At 39.7% G+C, this 18,273-nt stretch overlaps 13 non-coding genes across 13 annotated transcripts; all 13 read left to right on the forward strand.

Moving 5' to 3' along the window:
• The first annotated feature begins 2,095 nt into the window (after nucleotides 1-2,095).
• Nucleotides 2,096-2,167, forward strand: TRNAP-UGG (transfer RNA proline (anticodon UGG)). Its single transcript has one exon. It is a non-coding gene; the product is annotated as a tRNA-Pro (tRNA).
• A 300-nt stretch (nucleotides 2,168-2,467) lies between these two features.
• On the forward strand, nucleotides 2,468-2,540 carry TRNAV-CAC (transfer RNA valine (anticodon CAC)). Its single transcript has one exon. It is a non-coding gene; the product is annotated as a tRNA-Val (tRNA).
• A 2,165-nt stretch (nucleotides 2,541-4,705) lies between these two features.
• TRNAP-UGG (transfer RNA proline (anticodon UGG)) lies at nucleotides 4,706-4,777 on the forward strand. Its single transcript has one exon. It is a non-coding gene; the product is annotated as a tRNA-Pro (tRNA).
• A 300-nt stretch (nucleotides 4,778-5,077) lies between these two features.
• On the forward strand, nucleotides 5,078-5,150 carry TRNAV-CAC (transfer RNA valine (anticodon CAC)). Its single transcript has one exon. It is a non-coding gene; the product is annotated as a tRNA-Val (tRNA).
• Nucleotides 5,151-7,311: 2,161 nt separating this feature from the next.
• On the forward strand, nucleotides 7,312-7,383 carry TRNAP-UGG (transfer RNA proline (anticodon UGG)). Its single transcript has one exon. It is a non-coding gene; the product is annotated as a tRNA-Pro (tRNA).
• A 300-nt stretch (nucleotides 7,384-7,683) lies between these two features.
• Nucleotides 7,684-7,756, forward strand: TRNAV-CAC (transfer RNA valine (anticodon CAC)). The gene has a single exon. It is a non-coding gene; the product is annotated as a tRNA-Val (tRNA).
• A 2,509-nt stretch (nucleotides 7,757-10,265) lies between these two features.
• TRNAV-CAC (transfer RNA valine (anticodon CAC)) lies at nucleotides 10,266-10,338 on the forward strand. Its single transcript has one exon. It is a non-coding gene; the product is annotated as a tRNA-Val (tRNA).
• A 2,129-nt stretch (nucleotides 10,339-12,467) lies between these two features.
• On the forward strand, nucleotides 12,468-12,539 carry TRNAP-UGG (transfer RNA proline (anticodon UGG)). Its single transcript has one exon. It is a non-coding gene; the product is annotated as a tRNA-Pro (tRNA).
• A 300-nt stretch (nucleotides 12,540-12,839) lies between these two features.
• On the forward strand, nucleotides 12,840-12,912 carry TRNAV-CAC (transfer RNA valine (anticodon CAC)). Its single transcript has one exon. It is a non-coding gene; the product is annotated as a tRNA-Val (tRNA).
• A 2,165-nt stretch (nucleotides 12,913-15,077) lies between these two features.
• TRNAP-UGG (transfer RNA proline (anticodon UGG)) lies at nucleotides 15,078-15,149 on the forward strand. The gene has a single exon. It is a non-coding gene; the product is annotated as a tRNA-Pro (tRNA).
• Nucleotides 15,150-15,449: 300 nt separating this feature from the next.
• TRNAV-CAC (transfer RNA valine (anticodon CAC)) lies at nucleotides 15,450-15,522 on the forward strand. Its single transcript has one exon. It is a non-coding gene; the product is annotated as a tRNA-Val (tRNA).
• Nucleotides 15,523-17,677: 2,155 nt separating this feature from the next.
• Nucleotides 17,678-17,749, forward strand: TRNAP-UGG (transfer RNA proline (anticodon UGG)). Its single transcript has one exon. It is a non-coding gene; the product is annotated as a tRNA-Pro (tRNA).
• A 300-nt stretch (nucleotides 17,750-18,049) lies between these two features.
• On the forward strand, nucleotides 18,050-18,122 carry TRNAV-CAC (transfer RNA valine (anticodon CAC)). The gene has a single exon. It is a non-coding gene; the product is annotated as a tRNA-Val (tRNA).
• The last annotated feature ends 151 nt before the right edge of the window (nucleotides 18,123-18,273 follow it).

The following is an 18,273-nucleotide window of genomic DNA, read 5'->3' on the forward strand; positions in this document are numbered from 1 at the left end:
CAGACTCGTTCCAAGAAAGTGAATTCTCTTAAAAACACTAAAGTAATTGGCATGTGGATGTATCTGTTGATTCACAGACCTCGCTTTGAAAAGAGCCCTGCATTCTGTTCATTGCTCACCTAGAACACGCATTAACTTTGGGAATTGTTGGCACCAACAGGCATCTTAGTTTAGTGGAGTGTTTCTGGTGTTTAAGTGCAGAAGCCCTGGGCTCAATTCCTCGGTGACCCTTCTCAAGGTGATGATACAAATGCATCGTCACCTTTAAGTTTAATGTCAGAATTGTTTATTTCTATTTGGTGGTGTATGAATGCTTGCAATAGTATGTTGATTTTTTCTAGCCTTGAATGAATAAAAGCAAATCACTCCTCTTTATGTATTTTTCTAATACATTGATATTTGCATCTCCTTTCCTAGCCTGCATTTTTCATTATCTTACAGGCTGTATATAATAAGTATCAATTCAGGGGCCCTTCTTCTACTCAATTCACAACTGTTCTATCCCGGCATTGATAAGCAATCTACATCTGCTTCTGTTGTGTATTGGTTATCATGTTTACCTGACGTGTGAAAGCCCCATGTTTGACAGTGCGCGTTAACAAAGAGACCAATGATTTTTATTAAAAGTTGTCATGTGTTTTTGTTACCTTGCACCGGCCAAAAAGTGCCGGAAATGACTTCATTTGCAGTCACTTGAAAAGTAGGGATTCTCAAATAAATGGTAAGAGGTTGGAACAAATCTAAAGGAATGCATGGCATATCTATATGTATGTGTACGCAGGTATCCATATATAAAGATAGATAGATAGATAGATAGATAGATAGATAGATAGATAGATAGATAGATAGATAGATAGATAGATAGATAGATAGATAGATAGATAGATAGATAGATAGATAGATAGATAGATAGATAGATAGATAGATAGATAGATAGATAGATAGATAGATAGATAGATAGATAGATAGATAGATAGATATTGGGAGAGAGAGAGCGTTACTATAAACTGAGACTTTATTTTCCATCAAGCTGTCTTTCCTTTCCTTCAGGAGCAGAATGTTCTGATCATCAGCGCTCCAGAATCTAGTGCTTGGTTGGCAAGCATCACACATTGTGATGTGTTAGCTAAGAGTTCCATGTCGTTCAGACTCATATATTCCTCTGTAGTTGTACCTTGGTGATTCAACAAAATGTGGCATCATAAGCAGCATTCTACTGCCATAGACTGGGCAGAAAAAACATTTAGAATTTCACTGAAAAAGAAAAAAAGCATACTTAGGCAGAGCTTTCTGGACAGTAAGGACATTAGAGTAAGTGATGAATAAGCACTGCTTTTGTTAATTTACATAGGCAGAACAGAGACTGCTGGGAAAAGCCTGAAATTAAAGGCACAGAAAATGCCTGCTTCTGGATAGAACACTAAGAAGGGTTGAAAGTTTTTTCTCTGACCCTGGCCACTCTTACAAGCAATCCTATGATAGTCAGAAGGACCCACCCTAAAAAGGAAGGGACAGCCATTTGGACCCTTTCCACCTTTTCTATATCTCGCCTGATCGAGCCTGATCGAGCGCTGATTGAGCGGATTAGCACATGTACTTCTCATTTTGGGAAGGTATTGCTTAGCTTGCTACCAGCAGCTCAGTTATGTAATGATGTTAGAGGCTTGCAAGGAATGCTTTAGTCCTGCATTAGGCCGTTTTTATTGCTACTTGCATTCAAGGGAAAGATAATTAGCCAGAATCTGTGGCCCAGTTATTCACCTTGGCATTCCGATTTGCACAAAGGGAATAAGCATTTGAGAGAAAATGCAACATGTGTTTCTTATGTTGCTATGAACAGCTTTTTATTCTTTCTCTTTAGGGTCTAGCCAATGCAGAAATAGATAAATAAGTGCTGACTTTCTGTAAGACGTGTCCAATGCTGGGACAAAATAAAAGGGGACACTTATAAATGATAGTGATATCATTTGAGAAAGGGTAAGTTGACACTGAATTTCATGTATATTCACAGACCAAGCATGAAAAAGTCCCCAGCATGATCTTCATTGCGTGCTTAGAGCTGGTATTAGCTTTTCAGAGGTGCGGGCCTTTCGAAGGCTCGTTGGTCTAGGGGTATGATTCTCGCTTTGGGTGCGAGAGGTCCCGGGTTCAAATCCCGGACGAGCCCTTTCATTGGTGCTTTTTTAAAGTAGTATTGCAGTATGCATTTCAAAGCCAATATCAATTTTCTCTTTGCAGTAGTGGATGAATATTTGCTAGAGTCTCATGCTTTTACCCTTGCCCTGCCTGAGCAAATAGGAAACATTTCTCTTTAAGCATTTTGCAAAAATGCTGAACTTGCATGGCATATACAAGCGTTCAGCTAGGGCTGTCTGGGAAGGTTGCATGAAAGAAATCTAAAACCAGAGGCCCTTGGAATAGCCTGTTTTGAGAAGTTTCATCACAGAAGAATCAACTGTAGACATCTGTTTCTGTAGTGTAGTGGTTATCACGTTCGCCTCACACGCGAAAGGTCCCCGGTTCGAAACCGGGCAGAAACAGTTGTTATATTGTCTTGGCTGCAATGTTGAGAGGTGCCGTTTTGCCATGAAATTGTCCAGGCCCTGAAGATGGTTTCATGCAGACTCGTTCCAAGAAAGTGAATTCTCTTAAAAACACTAAAGTAATTGGCATGTGGATGTATCTGTTGATTCACAGACCTCGCTTTGAAAAGAGCCCTGCATTCTGTTCATTGCTCACCTAGAACACGCATTAACTTTGGGAATTGTTGGCACCAACAGGCATCTTAGTTTAGTGGAGTGTTTCTGGTGTTTAAGTGCAGAAGCCCTGGGCTCAATTCCTCGGTGACCCTTCTCAAGGTGATGATACAAATGCATCGTCACCTTTACGTTTAATGTCAGAATTGTTTATTTCTATTTGGTGGTGTATGAATGCTTGCAATAGTATGTTGATTTTTTCTAGACTTGAATGAATAAAAGCAAATCACTCCTCTTTATGTATTTTTCTAATACATTGATATTTGCATCTCCTTTCCTAGCCTGCATTTTTCATTATCTTACAGGCTGTATATAATAAGTATCAATTCAGGGGCCCTTCTTCTACTCAATTCACAACTGTTCTATCCCGGCATTGATAAGCAATCTACATCTGCTTCTGTTGTGTATTGGTTATCATGTTTACCTGACGTGTGAAAGCCCCATGTTTGACAGTGCGCGTTAACAAAGAGACCAATGATTTTTATTAAAAGTTGTCATGTGTTTTTGTTACCTTGCACCGGCCAAAAAGTGCCGGAAATGACTTCATTTGCAGTCACTTGAAAAGTAGGGATTCTCAAATAAATGGTAAGAGGTTGGAACAAATCTAAAGGAATGCATGGCATATCTATATGTATGTGTACGCAGGTATCCATATATAAAGATAGATAGATAGATAGATAGATAGATAGATAGATAGATAGATAGATAGATAGATAGATAGATAGATAGATAGATAGATAGATAGATAGATAGATAGATAGATAGATAGATAGATAGATAGATAGATAGATAGATAGATAGATAGATAGATAGATAGATAGATAGATAGATAGATAGATAGATATTGGGAGAGAGAGAGCGTTACTATAAACTGAGACTTTATTTTCCATCAAGCTGTCTTTCCTTTCCTTCAGGAGCAGAATGTTCTGATCATCAGCGCTCCAGAATCTAGTGCTTGGTTGGCAAGCATCACACATTGTGATGTGTTAGCTAAGAGTTCCATGTCGTTCAGACTCATATATTCCTCTGTAGTTGTACCTTGGTGATTCAACAAAATGTGGCATCATAAGCAGCATTCTACTGCCATAGACTGGGCAGAAAAAACATTTAGAATTTCACTGAAAAAGAAAAAAAGCATACTTAGGCAGAGCTTTCTGGACAGTAAGGACATTAGAGTAAGTGATGAATAAGCACTGCTTTTGTTAATTTACATAGGCAGAACAGAGACTGCTGGGAAAAGCCTGAAATTAAAGGCCCAGAAAATGCCTGCTTCTGGATAGAACACTAAGAAGGGTTGAAAGTTTTTTCTCTGACCCTGGCCACTCTTACAAGCAATCCTATGATAGTCAGAAGGACCCACCCTAAAAAGGAAGGGACAGCCATTTGGACCCTTTCCACCTTTTCTATATCTCGCCTGATCGAGCGCTGATTGAGCGGATTAGCACATGTACTTCTCATTTTGGGAAGGTATTGCTTAGCTTGCTACCAGCAGCTCAGTTATGTTATGATGTTAGAGGCTTGCAAGGAATGCTTTAGTCCTGCATTAGGCCGTTTTTATTGCTACTTGCATTCAAGGGAAAGATAATTAGCCAGAATCTGTGGCCCAGTTATTCACCTTGGCATTCCGATTTGCACAAAGGGAATAAGCATTTGAGAGAAAATGCAACATGTGTTTCTTATGTTGCTATGAACAGCTTTTTATTCTTTCTCTTTAGGGTCTAGCCAATGCAGAAATAGATAAATAAGTGCTGACTTTCTGTAAGACGTGTCCAATGCTGGGACAAAATAAAAGGGGACACTTATAAATGATAGTGATATCATTTGAGAAAGGGTAAGTTGACACTGAATTTCATGTATATTCACAGACCAAGCATGAAAAAGTCCCCAGCATGATCTTCATTGCGTGCTTAGAGCTGGTATTAGCTTTTCAGAGGTGCGGGCCTTTCGAAGGCTCGTTGGTCTAGGGGTATGATTCTCGCTTTGGGTGCGAGAGGTCCCGGGTTCAAATCCCGGACGAGCCCTTTCATTGGTGCTTTTTTAAAGTAGTATTGCAGTATGCATTTCAAAGCCAATATCAATTTTCTCTTTGCAGTAGTGGATGAATATTTGCTAGAGTCTCATGCTTTTAACCTTGCCCTGCCTGAGCAAATAGGAAACATTTCTCTTTAAGCATTTTGCAAAAATGCTGAACTTGCATGGCATATACAAGCGTTCAGCTAGGGCTGTCTGGGAAGGTTGCATGAAAGAAATCTAAAACCAGAGGCCCTTGGAATAGCCTGTTTTGAGAAGTTTCATCACAGAAGAATCAACTGTAGACATCTGTTTCTGTAGTGTAGTGGTTATCACGTTCGCCTCACACGCGAAAGGTCCCCGGTTCGAAACCGGGCAGAAACAGTTGTTATATTGTCTTGGCTGCAATGTTGAGAGGTGCCGTTTTGCCATGAAATTGTCCAGGCCCTGAAGATGGTTTCATGCAGACTCGTTCCAAGAAAGTGAATTCTCTTAAAAACACTAAAGTAATTGGCATGTGGATGTATCTGTTGATTCACAGACCTCGCTTTGAAAAGAGCCCTGCATTCTGTTCATTGCTCACCTAGAACACGCATTAACTTTGGGAATTGTTGGCACCAACAGGCATCTTAGTTTAGTGGAGTGTTTCTGGTGTTTAAGTGCAGAAGCCCTGGGCTCAATTCCTCGGTGACCCTTCTCAAGGTGATGATACAAATGCATCGTCACCTTTACGTTTAATGTCAGAATTGTTTATTTCTATTTGGTGGTGTATGAATGCTTGCAATAGTATGTTGATTTTTTCTAGACTTGAATGAATAAAAGCAAATCACTCCTCTTTATGTATTTTTCTAATACATTGATATTTGCATCTCCTTTCCTAGCCTGCATTTTTCATTATCTTACAGGCTGTATATAATAAGTATCAATTCAGGGGCCCTTCTTCTACTCAATTCACAACTGTTCTATCCCGGCATTGATAAGCAATCTACATCTGCTTCTGTTGTGTATTGGTTATCATGTTTACCTGACGTGTGAAAGCCCCATGTTTGACAGTGCGCGTTAACAAAGAGACCAATGATTTTTATTAAAAGTTGTCATGTGTTTTTGTTACCTTGCACCGGCCAAAAAGTGCCGGAAATGACTTCATTTGCAGTCACTTGAAAAGTAGGGATTCTCAAATAAATGGTAAGAGGTTGGAACAAATCTAAAGGAATGCATGGCATATCTATATGTATGTGTACGCAGGTATCCATATATAAAGATAGATAGATAGATAGATAGATAGATAGATAGATAGATAGATAGATAGATAGATAGATAGATAGATAGATAGATAGATAGATAGATAGATAGATAGATAGATAGATAGATAGATAGATAGATAGATAGATAGATAGATAGATAGATAGATAGATAGATAGATAGATAGATAGATAGATATTGGGAGAGAGAGAGCGTTACTATAAACTGAGACTTTATTTTCCATCAAGCTGTCTTTCCTTTCCTTCAGGAGCAGAATGTTCTGATCATCAGCGCTCCAGAATCTAGTGCTTGGTTGGCAAGCATCACACATTGTGATGTGTTAGCTAAGAGTTCCATGTCGTTCAGACTCATATATTCCTCTGTAGTTGTACCTTGGTGATTCAACAAAATGTGGCATCATAAGCAGCATTCTACTGCCATAGACTGGGCAGAAAAAACATTTAGAATTTCACTGAAAAAGAAAAAAAGCATACTTAGGCAGAGCTTTCTGGACAGTAAGGACATTAGAGTAAGTGATGAATAAGCACTGCTTTTGTTAATTTACATAGGCAGAACAGAGACTGCTGGGAAAAGCCTGAAATTAAAGGCCCAGAAAATGCCTGCTTCTGGATAGAACACTAAGAAGGGTTGAAAGTTTTTTCTCTGACCCTGGCCACTCTTACAAGCAATCCTATGATAGTCAGAAGGACCCACCCTAAAAAGGAAGGGACAGCCATTTGGACCCTTTCCACCTTTTCTATATCTCGCCTGATCGAGCGCTGATTGAGCGGATTAGCACATGTACTTCTCATTTTGGGAAGGTATTGCTTAGCTTGCTACCAGCAGCTCAGTTATGTTATGATGTTAGAGGCTTGCAAGGAATGCTTTAGTCCTGCATTAGGCCGTTTTTATTGCTACTTGCATTCAAGGGAAAGATAATTAGCCAGAATCTGTGGCCCAGTTATTCACCTTGGCATTCCGATTTGCACAAAGGGAATAAGCATTTGAGAGAAAATGCAACATGTGTTTCTTATGTTGCTATGAACAGCTTTTTATTCTTTCTCTTTAGGGTCTAGCCAATGCAGAAATAGATAAATAAGTGCTGACTTTCTGTAAGACGTGTCCAATGCTGGGACAAAATAAAAGGGGACACTTATAAATGATAGTGATATCATTTGAGAAAGGGTAAGTTGACACTGAATTTCATGTATATTCACAGACCAAGCATGAAAAAGTCCCCAGCATGATCTTCATTGCGTGCTTAGAGCTGGTATTAGCTTTTCAGAGGTGCGGGCCTTTCGAAGGCTCGTTGGTCTAGGGGTATGATTCTCGCTTTGGGTGCGAGAGGTCCCGGGTTCAAATCCCGGACGAGCCCTTTCATTGGTGCTTTTTTAAAGTAGTATTGCAGTATGCATTTCAAAGCCAATATCAATTTTCTCTTTGCAGTAGTGGATGAATATTTGCTAGAGTCTCATGCTTTTAACCTTGCCCTGCCTGAGCAAATAGGAAACATTTCTCTTTAAGCATTTTGCAAAAATGCTGAACTTGCATGGCATATACAAGCGTTCGGCTAGGGCTGTCTGGGAAGGTTGCATGAAAGAAATCTAAAACCAGAGGCCCTTGGAATAGCCTGTTTTGAGAAGTTTCATCACAGAAGAATCAACTGTAGACATCTGTTTCTGTAGTGTAGTGGTTATCACGTTCGCCTCACACGCGAAAGGTCCCCGGTTCGAAACCGGGCAGAAACAGTTGTTATATTGTCTTGGCTGCAATGTTGAGAGGTGCCGTTTTGCCATGAAATTGTCCAGGCCCTGAAGATGGTTTCATGCAGACTCGTTCCAAGAAAGTGAATTCTCTTAAAAACACTAAAGTAATTGGCATGTGGATGTATCTGTTGATTCACAGACCTCGCTTTGAAAAGAGCCCTGCATTCTGTTCATTGCTCACCTAGAACACGCATTAACTTTGGGAATTGTTGGCACCAACAGGCATCTTAGTTTAGTGGAGTGTTTCTGGTGTTTAAGTGCAGAAGCCCTGGGCTCAATTCCTCGGTGACCCTTCTCAAGGTGATGATACAAATGCATCGTCACCTTTAAGTTTAATGTCAGAATTGTTTATTTCTATTTGGTGGTGTATGAATGCTTGCAATAGTATGTTGATTTTTTCTAGCCTTGAATGAACAAAAGCAAATCACTCCTCTTTATGTATTTTTCTAATACATTGATATTTGCATCTCCTTTCCTAGCCTGCATTTTTCATTATCCTACAGGCTGTATATAATAAGTATCAATTCAGGGGCCCTTCTTCTACTCAATTCACAACTGTTCTATCCCGGCATTGATAAGCAATCTACATCTGCTTCTGTTGTGTATTGGTTATCATGTTTACCTGACGTGTGAAAGCCCCATGTTTGACAGTGCGCGTTAACAAAGAGACCAATGATTTTTATTAAAAGTTGTCATGTGTTTTTGTTACCTTGCACCGGCCAAAAAGTGCCGGAAATGACTTCATTTGCAGTCACTTGAAAAGTAGGGATTCTCAAATAAATGGTAAGAGGTTGGAACAAATCTAAAGGAATGCATGGCATATCTATATGTATGTGTACGCAGGTATCCATATATAAAGATAGATAGATAGATAGATAGATAGATAGATAGATAGATAGATAGATAGATAGATAGATAGATAGATAGATAGATAGATAGATAGATAGATAGATAGATAGATAGATAGATAGATAGATAGATAGATAGATAGATAGATAGATAGATAGGTAGAGAGAGAGCGTTACTATAAACTGAGACTTTATTTTCCATCAAGCTGTCTTTCCTTTCCTTCAGGAGCAGAATGTTCTGATCATCAGCGCTCCAGAATCTAGTGCTTGGTTGGCAAGCATCACACATTGTGATGTGTTAGCTAAGAGTTCCATGTCGTTCAGACTCATATATTCCTCTGTAGTTGTACCTTGGTGATTCAACAAAATGTGGCATCATAAGCAGCATTCTACTGCCATAGACTGGGCGGAAAAAACATTTAGAATTTCACTGAAAAAGAAAAAAAGCATACTTAGGCAGAGCTTTCTGGACAGTAAGGACATTAGAGTAAGTGATGAATAAGCACTGCTTTTGTTAATTTACATAGGCAGAACAGAGACTGCTGGGAAAAGCCTGAAATTAAAGGCCCAGAAAATGCCTGCTTCTGGATAGAACACTAAGAAGGGTTGAAAGTTTTTTCTCTGACCCTGGCCACTCTTACAAGCAATCCTATGATAGTCAGAAGGACCCACACTAAAAAGGAAGGGACAGCCATTTGGACCCTTTCCACCTTTTCTATATCTCGCCTGATCGAGCCTGATCGAGCGCTGATTGAGCGGATTAGCACATGTACTTCTCATTTTGGGAAGGTATTGCTTAGCTTGCTACCAGCAGCTCAGTTATGTTATGATGTTAGAGGCTTGCAAGGAATGCTTTAGTCCTGCATTAGGCCGTTTTTATTGCTACTTGCATTCAAGGGAAAGATAATTAGCCAGAATCTGTGGCCCAGTTATTCATCTTGGCATTCCGATTTGCACAAAGGGAATAAGCATTTGAGAGAAAATGCAACATGTGTTTCTTATGTTGCTATGAACAGCTTTTTATCCTTTCTCTTTAGGGTCTAGCCAATGCAGAAATAGATAAATAAGTGCTGACTTTCTGTAAGACGTGTCCAATGCTGGGACAAAATAAAAGGGGACACTTATAAATGATAGTGATATCATTTGAGAAAGGGTAAGTTGACACTGAATTTCATGTATATTCACAGACCAAGCATGAAAAAGTCCCCAGCATGATCTTCATTGCGTGCTTAGAGCTGGTATTAGCTTTTCAGAGGTGCGGGCCTTTCGAAGGCTCGTTGGTCTAGGGGTATGATTCTCGCTTTGGGTGTGAGAGGTCCCGGGTTCAAATCCCGGACGAGCCCTTTCATTGGTGCTTTTTTAAAGTAGTATTGCAGTATGCATTTCAAAGCCAATATCAATTTTCTCTTTGCAGTAGTGGATGAATATTTGCTAGAGTCTCATGCTTTTAACCTTGCCCTGCCTGAGCAAATAGGAAACATTTCTCTTTAAGCATTTTGCAAAAATGCTGAACTTGCATGGCATATACAAGCGTTCGGCTAGGGCTGTCTGGGAAGGTTGCATGAAAGAAATCTAAAACCAGAGGCCCTTGGAATAGCCTGTTTTGAGAAGTTTCATCACAGAAGAATCAACTGTAGACATCTGTTTCTGTAGTGTAGTGGTTATCACGTTCGCCTCACACGCGAAAGGTCCCCGGTTCGAAACCGGGCAGAAACAGTTGTTATATTGTCTTGGCTGCAATGTTGAGAGGTGCCGTTTTGCCATGAAATTGTCCAGGCCCTGAAGATGGTTTCATGCAGACTCGTTCCAAGAAAGTGAATTCTCTTAAAAACACTAAAGTAATTGGCATGTGGATGTATCTGTTGATTCACAGACCTCGCTTTGAAAAGAGCCCTGCATTCTGTTCATTGCTCACCTAGAACACGCATTAACTTTGGGAATTGTTGGCACCAACAGGCATCTTAGTTTAGTGGAGTGTTTCTGGTGTTTAAGTGCAGAAGCCCTGGGCTCAATTCCTCGGTGACCCTTCTCAAGGTGATGATACAAATGCATCGTCACCTTTACGTTTAATGTCAGAATTGTTTATTTCTATTTGGTGGTGTATGAATGCTTGCAATAGTATGTTGATTTTTTCTAGCCTTGAATGAATAAAAGCAAATCACTCCTCTTTATGTATTTTTCTAATACATTGATATTTGCATCTCCTTTCCTAGCCTGCATTTTTCATTATCTTACAGGCTGTATATAATAAGTATCAATTCAGGGGCCCTTCTTCTACTCAATTCACAACTGTTCTATCCCGGCATTGATAAGCAATCTACATCTGCTTCTGTTGTGTATTGGTTATCATGTTTACCTGACGTGTGAAAGCCCCATGTTTGACAGTGCGCGTTAACAAAGAGACCAATGATTTTTATTAAAAGTTGTCATGTGTTTTTGTTACCTTGCACCGGCCAAAAAGTGCCGGAAATGACTTCATTTGCAGTCACTTGAAAAGTAGGGATTCTCAAATAAATGGTAAGAGGTTGGAACAAATCTAAAGGAATGCATGGCATATCTATATGTATGTGTACGCAGGTATCCATATATAAAGATAGATAGATAGATAGATAGATAGATAGATAGATAGATAGATAGATAGATAGATAGATAGATAGATAGATAGATAGATAGATAGATAGATAGATAGATAGATAGATAGATAGATAGATAGATAGATAGATAGATAGATAGATAGATATTGGGAGAGAGAGAGCGTTACTATAAACTGAGACTTTATTTTCCATCAAGCTGTCTTTCCTTTCCTTCAGGAGCAGAATGTTCTGATCATCAGCGCTCCAGAATCTAGTGCTTGGTTGGCAAGCATCACACATTGTGATGTGTTAGCTAAGAGTTCCATGTCGTTCAGACTCATATATTCCTCTGTAGTTGTACTTTGGTGATTCAACAAAATGTGGCATCATAAGCAGCATTCTACTGCCATAGACTGGGCAGAAAAAACATTTAGAATTTCACTGAAAAAGAAAAAAAGCATACTTAGGCAGAGCTTTCTGGACAGTAAGGACATTAGAGTAAGTGATGAATAAGCACTGCTTTTGTTAATTTACATAGGCAGAACAGAGACTGCTGGGAAAAGCCTGAAATTAAAGGCCCAGAAAATGCCTGCTTCTGGATAGAACACTAAGAAGGGTTGAAAGTTTTTTCTCTGACCCTGGCCACTCTTACAAGCAATCCTATGATAGTCAGAAGGACCCACCCTAAAAAGGAAGGGACAGCCATTTGGACCCTTTCCACCTTTTCTATATCTCGCCTGATCGAGCGCTGATTGAGCGGATTAGCACATGTACTTCTCATTTTGGGAAGGTATTGCTTAGCTTGCTACCAGCAGCTCAGTTATGTTATGATGTTAGAGGCTTGCATGGAATGCTTTAGTCCTGCATTAGGCCGTTTTTATTGCTACTTGCATTCAAGGGAAAGATAATTAGCCAGAATCTGTGGCCCAGTTATTCACCTTGGCATTCCGATTTGCACAAAGGGAATAAGCATTTGAGAGAAAATGCAACATGTGTTTCTTATGTTGCTATGAACAGCTTTTTATTCTTTCTCTTTAGGGTCTAGCCAATGCAGAAATAGATAAATAAGTGCTGACTTTCTGTAAGACGTGTCCAATGCTGGGACAAAATAAAAGGGGACACTTATAAATGATAGTGATATCATTTGAGAAAGGGTAAGTTGACACTGAATTTCATGTATATTCACAGACCAAGCATGAAAAAGTCCCCAGCATGATCTTCATTGCGTGCTTAGAGCTGGTATTAGCTTTTCAGAGGTGCGGGCCTTTCGAAGGCTCGTTGGTCTAGGGGTATGATTCTCGCTTTGGGTGCGAGAGGTCCCGGGTTCAAATCCCGGACGAGCCCTTTCATTGGTGCTTTTTTAAAGTAGTATTGCAGTATGCATTTCAAAGCCAATATCAATTTTCTCTTTGCAGTAGTGGATGAATATTTGCTAGAGTCTCATGCTTTTAACCTTGCCCTGCCTGAGCAAATAGGAAACATTTCTCTTTAAGCATTTTGCAAAAATGCTGAACTTGCATGGCATATACAAGCGTTCAGCTAGGGCTGTCTGGGAAGGTTGCATGAAAGAAATCTAAAACCAGAGGCCCTTGGAATAGCCTGTTTTGAGAAGTTTCATCACAGAAGAATCAACTGTAGACATCTGTTTCTGTAGTGTAGTGGTTATCACGTTCGCCTCACACGCGAAAGGTCCCCGGTTCGAAACCGGGCAGAAACAGTTGTTATATTGTCTTGGCTGCAATGTTGAGAGGTGCCGTTTTGCCATGAAATTGTCCAGGCCCTGAAGATGGTTTCATGCAGACTCGTTCCAAGAAAGTGAATACTCTTAAAAACACTAAAGTAATTGGCATGTGGATGTATCTGTTGATTCACAGACCTCGCTTTGAAAAGAGCCCTGCATTCTGTTCATTGCTCACCTAGAACACGCATTAACTTTGGGAATTGTTGGCACCAACAGGCATCTTAGTTTAGTGGAGTGTTTCTGGTGTTTAAGTGCAGAAGCCCTGGGCTCAATTCCTCGGTGACCCTTCTCAAGGTGATGATACAAATGCATCGTCACCTTTACGTTTAATGTCAGAATTGTTTATTTCTATTTGGTGGTGTATGAATGCTTGCAATAGTATGTTGATTTTTTCTAGCCTTGAATGAATAAAAGCAAATCACTCCTCTTTATGTATTTTTCTAATACATTGATATTTGCATCTCCTTTCCTAGCCTGCATTTTTCATTATCTTACAGGCTGTATATAATAAGTATCAATTCATGGGCCCTTCTTCTACTCAATTCACAACTGTTCTATCCCGGCATTGATAAGCAATCTACATCTGCTTCTGTTGTGTATTGGTTATCATGTTTACCTGACGTGTGAAAGCCCCATGTTTGACAGTGCGCGTTAACAAAGAGACCAATGATTTTTATTAAAAGTTGTCATGTGTTTTTGTTACCTTGCACCGGCCAAAAAGTGCCGGAAATGACTTCATTTGCAGTCACTTGAAAAGTAGGGATTCTCAAATAAATGGTAAGAGGTTGGAACAAATCTAAAGGAATGCATGGCATATCTATATGTATGTGTACGCAGGTATCCATATATAAAGATAGATAGATAGATAGATAGATAGATAGATAGATAGATAGATAGATAGATAGATAGATAGATAGATAGATAGATAGATAGATAGATAGATAGATAGATAGATAGATAGATAGATAGATAGATAGATAGATAGATAGATAGATAGATAGATAGATAGATAGATAGATAGATAGATAGATAGATATTGGGAGAGAGAGAGCGTTACTATAAACTGAGACTTTATTTTCCATCAAGCTGTCTTTCCTTTCCTTCAGGAGCAGAATGTTCTGATCATCAGCGCTCCAGAATCTAGTGCTTGGTTGGCAAGCATCACACATTGTGATGTGTTAGCTAAGAGTTCCATGTCGTTCAGACTCATATATTCCTCTGTAGTTGTACCTTGGTGATTCAACAAAATGTGGCATCATAAGCAGCATTCTACTGCCATAGACTGGGCAGAAAAAACATTTAGAATTTCACTGAAAAAGAAAAAAAGCATACTTAGGCAGAGCTTTCTGGACAGTAAGGACATTAGAGTAAGTGATGAATAAGCACTGCTTTTGTTAATTTACATAGGCAGAACAGAGACTGCTGGGAAAAGCCTGAAATTAAAGGCCCAGAAAATGCCTGCTTCTGGATAGAACACTAAGAAGGGTTGAAAGTTTTTTCTCTGACCCTGGCCACTCTTACAAGCAATCCTATGATAGTCAGAAGGACCCACCCTAAAAAGGAAGGGACAGCCATTTGGACCCTTTCCACCTTTTCTATATCTCGCCTGATCGAGCGCTGATTGAGCGGATTAGCACATGTACTTCTCATTTTGGGAAGGTATTGCTTAGCTTGCTACCAGCAGCTCAGTTATGTTATGATGTTAGAGGCTTGCATGGAATGCTTTAGTCCTGCATTAGGCCGTTTTTATTGCTACTTGCATTCAAGGGAAAGATAATTAGCCAGAATCTGTGGCCCAGTTATTCACCTTGGCATTCCGATTTGCACAAAGGGAATAAGCATTTGAGAGAAAATGCAACATGTGTTTCTTATGTTGCTATGAACAGCTTTTTATTCTTTCTCTTTAGGGTCTAGCCAATGCAGAAATAGATAAATAAGTGCTGACTTTCTGTAAGACGTGTCCAATGCTGGGACAAAATAAAAGGGGACACTTATAAATGATAGTGATATCATTTGAGAAAGGGTAAGTTGACACTGAATTTCATGTATATTCACAGACCAAGCATGAAAAAGTCCCCAGCATGATCTTCATTGCGTGCTTAGAGCTGGTATTAGCTTTTCAGAGGTGCGGGCCTTTCGAAGGCTCGTTGGTCTAGGGGTATGATTCTCGCTTTGGGTGCGAGAGGTCCCGGGTTCAAATCCCGGACGAGCCCTTTCATTGGTGCTTTTTTAAAGTAGTATTGCAGTATGCATTTCAAAGCCAATATCAATTTTCTCTTTGCAGTAGTGGATGAATATTTGCTAGAGTCTCATGCTTTTAACCTTGCCCTGCCTGAGCAAATAGGAAACATTTCTCTTTAAGCATTTTGCAAAAATGCTGAACTTGCATGGCATATACAAGCGTTCAGCTAGGGCTGTCTGGGAAGGTTGCATGAAAGAAATCTAAAACCAGAGGCCCTTGGAATAGCCTGTTTTGAGAAGTTTCATCACAGAAGAATCAACTGTAGACATCTGTTTCTGTAGTGTAGTGGTTATCACGTTCGCCTCACACGCGAAAGGTCCCCGGTTCGAAACCGGGCAGAAACAGTTGTTATATTGTCTTGGCTGCAATGTTGAGAGGTGCCGTTTTGCCATGAAATTGTCCAGGCCCTGAAGATGGTTTCATGCAGACTCGTTCCAAGAAAGTGAATACTCTTAAAAACACTAAAGTAATTGGCATGTGGATGTATCTGTTGATTCACAGACCTCGCTTTGAAAAGAGCCCTGCATTCTGTTCATTGCTCACCTAGAACACGCATTAACTTTGGGAATTGTTGGCACCAACAGGCATCTTAGTTTAGTGGAGTGTTTCTGGTGTTTAAGTGCAGAAGCCCTGGGCTCAATTCCTCGGTGACCCTTCTCAAGGTGATGATACAAATGCATCGTCACCTTTACGTTTAATGTCAGAATTGTTTATTTCTATTTGGTGGTGTATGAATGCTTGCAATAGTATGTTGATTTTTTCTAGCCTTGAATGAATAAAAGCAAATCACTCCTCTTTATGTATTTTTCTAATACATTGATATTTGCATCTCCTTTCCTAGCCTGCATTTTTCATTATCTTACAGGCTGTATATAATAAGTATCAATTCAGGGGCCCTTCTTCTACTCAATTCACAACTGTTCTATCCCGGCATTGATAAGCAATCTACATCTGCTTCTGTTGTGTATTGGTTATCATGTTTACCTGACGTGTGAAAGCCCCATGTTTGACAGTGCGCGTTAACAAAGAGACCAATGATTTTTATTAAAAGTTGTCATGTGTTTTTGTTACCTTGCACCGGCCAAAAAGTGCCGGAAATGACTTAATTTGCAGTCACTTGAAAAGTAGGGATTCTCAAATAAATGGTAAGAGGTTGGAACAAATCTAAAGGAATGCATGGCATATCTATATGTATGTGTACGCAGGTATCCATATATAAAGATAGATAGATAGATAGATAGATAGATAGATAGATAGATAGATAGATAGATAGATAGATAGATAGATAGATAGATAGATAGATAGATAGATAGATAGATAGATAGATAGATAGATAGATAGATAGATAGATAGATAGATAGATAGATAGATAGATAGATAGATATTGGGAGAGAGAGAGCGTTACTATAAACTGAGACTTTATTTTCCATCAAGCTGTCTTTCCTTTCCTTCAGGAGCAGAATGTTCTGATCATCAGCGCTCCAGAATCTAGTGCTTGGTTGGCAAGCATCACACATTGTGATGTGTTAGCTAAGAGTTCCATGTCGTTCAGACTCATATATTCCTCTGTAGTTGTACCTTGGTGATTCAACAAAATGTGGCATCATAAGCAGCATTCTACTGCCATAGACTGGGCAGAAAAAACATTTAGAATTTCACTGAAAAAGAAAAAAAGCATACTTAGGCAGAGCTTTCTGGACAGTAAGGACATTAGAGTAAGTGATGAATAAGCACTGCTTTTGTTAATTTACATAGGCAGAACAGAGACTGCTGGGAAAAGCCTGAAATTAAAGGCCCAGAAAATGCCTGCTTCTGGATAGAACACTAAGAAGGGTTGAAAGTTTTTTCTCTGACCCTGGCCACTCTTACAAGCAATCCTATGATAGTCAGAAGGACCCACCCTAAAAAGGAAGGGACAGCCATTTGGACCCTTTCCACCTTTTCTATATCCCGCCTGATCGAGCCTGATCGAGCGCTGATTGAGCGGATTAGCACATGTACTTCTCATTTTGGGAAGGTATTGCTTAGCTTGCTACCAGCAGCTCAGTTATGTTATGATGTTAGAGGCTTGCAAGGAATGCTTTAGTCCTGCATTAGGCCGTTTTTATTGCTACTTGCATTCAAGGGAAAGATAATTAGCCAGAATCTGTGGCCCAGTTATTCACCTTGGCATTCCGATTTGCACAAAGGGAATAAGCATTTGAGAGAAAATGCAACATGTGTTTCTTATGTTGCTATGAACAGCTTTTTATTCTTTCTCTTTAGGGTCTAGCCAATGCAGAAATAGATAAATAAGTGCTGACTTTCTGTAAGACGTGTCCAATGCTGGGACAAAATAAAAGGGGACACTTATAAATGATAGTGATATCATTTGAGAAAGGGTAAGTTGACACTGAATTTCATGTATATTCACAGACCAAGCATGAAAAAGTCCCCAGCATGATCTTCATTGCGTGCTTAGAGCTGGTATTAGCTTTTCAGAGGTGCGGGCCTTTCGAAGGCTCGTTGGTCTAGGGGTATGATTCTCGCTTTGGGTGCGAGAGGTCCCGGGTTCAAATCCCGGACGAGCCCTTTCATTGGTGCTTTTTTAAAGTAGTATTGCAGTATGCATTTCAAAGCCAATATCAATTTTCTCTTTGCAGTAGTGGATGAATATTTGCTAGAGTCTCATGCTTTTAACCTTGCCCTGCCTGAGCAAATAGGAAACATTTCTCTTTAAGCATTTTGCAAAAATGCTGAACTTGCATGGCATATACAAGCGTTCGGCTAGGGCTGTCTGGGAAGGTTGCATGAAAGAAATCTAAAACCAGAGGCCCTTGGAATAGCCTGTTTTGAGAAGTTTCATCACAGAAGAATCAACTGTAGACATCTGTTTCTGTAGTGTAGTGGTTATCACGTTCGCCTCACACGCGAAAGGTCCCCGGTTCGAAACCGGGCAGAAACAGTTGTTATATTGTCTTGGCTGCAATGTTGAGAGGTGCCATTTTGCCATGAAATTGTCCAGGCCCTGAAGATGGTTTCATGCAGACTCGTTCCAAGAAAGTGAATTCTCTTAAAAACACTAAAGTAATTGGCATGTGGATGTATCTGTTGAT

The sequence above is a fragment of the Lissotriton vulgaris genome, unplaced genomic scaffold (genome assembly GCF_964263255.1).
Source record: "Lissotriton vulgaris unplaced genomic scaffold, aLisVul1.2 SCAFFOLD_595, whole genome shotgun sequence".
Taxonomy (NCBI): Eukaryota; Metazoa; Chordata; class Amphibia; order Caudata; family Salamandridae; genus Lissotriton; species Lissotriton vulgaris.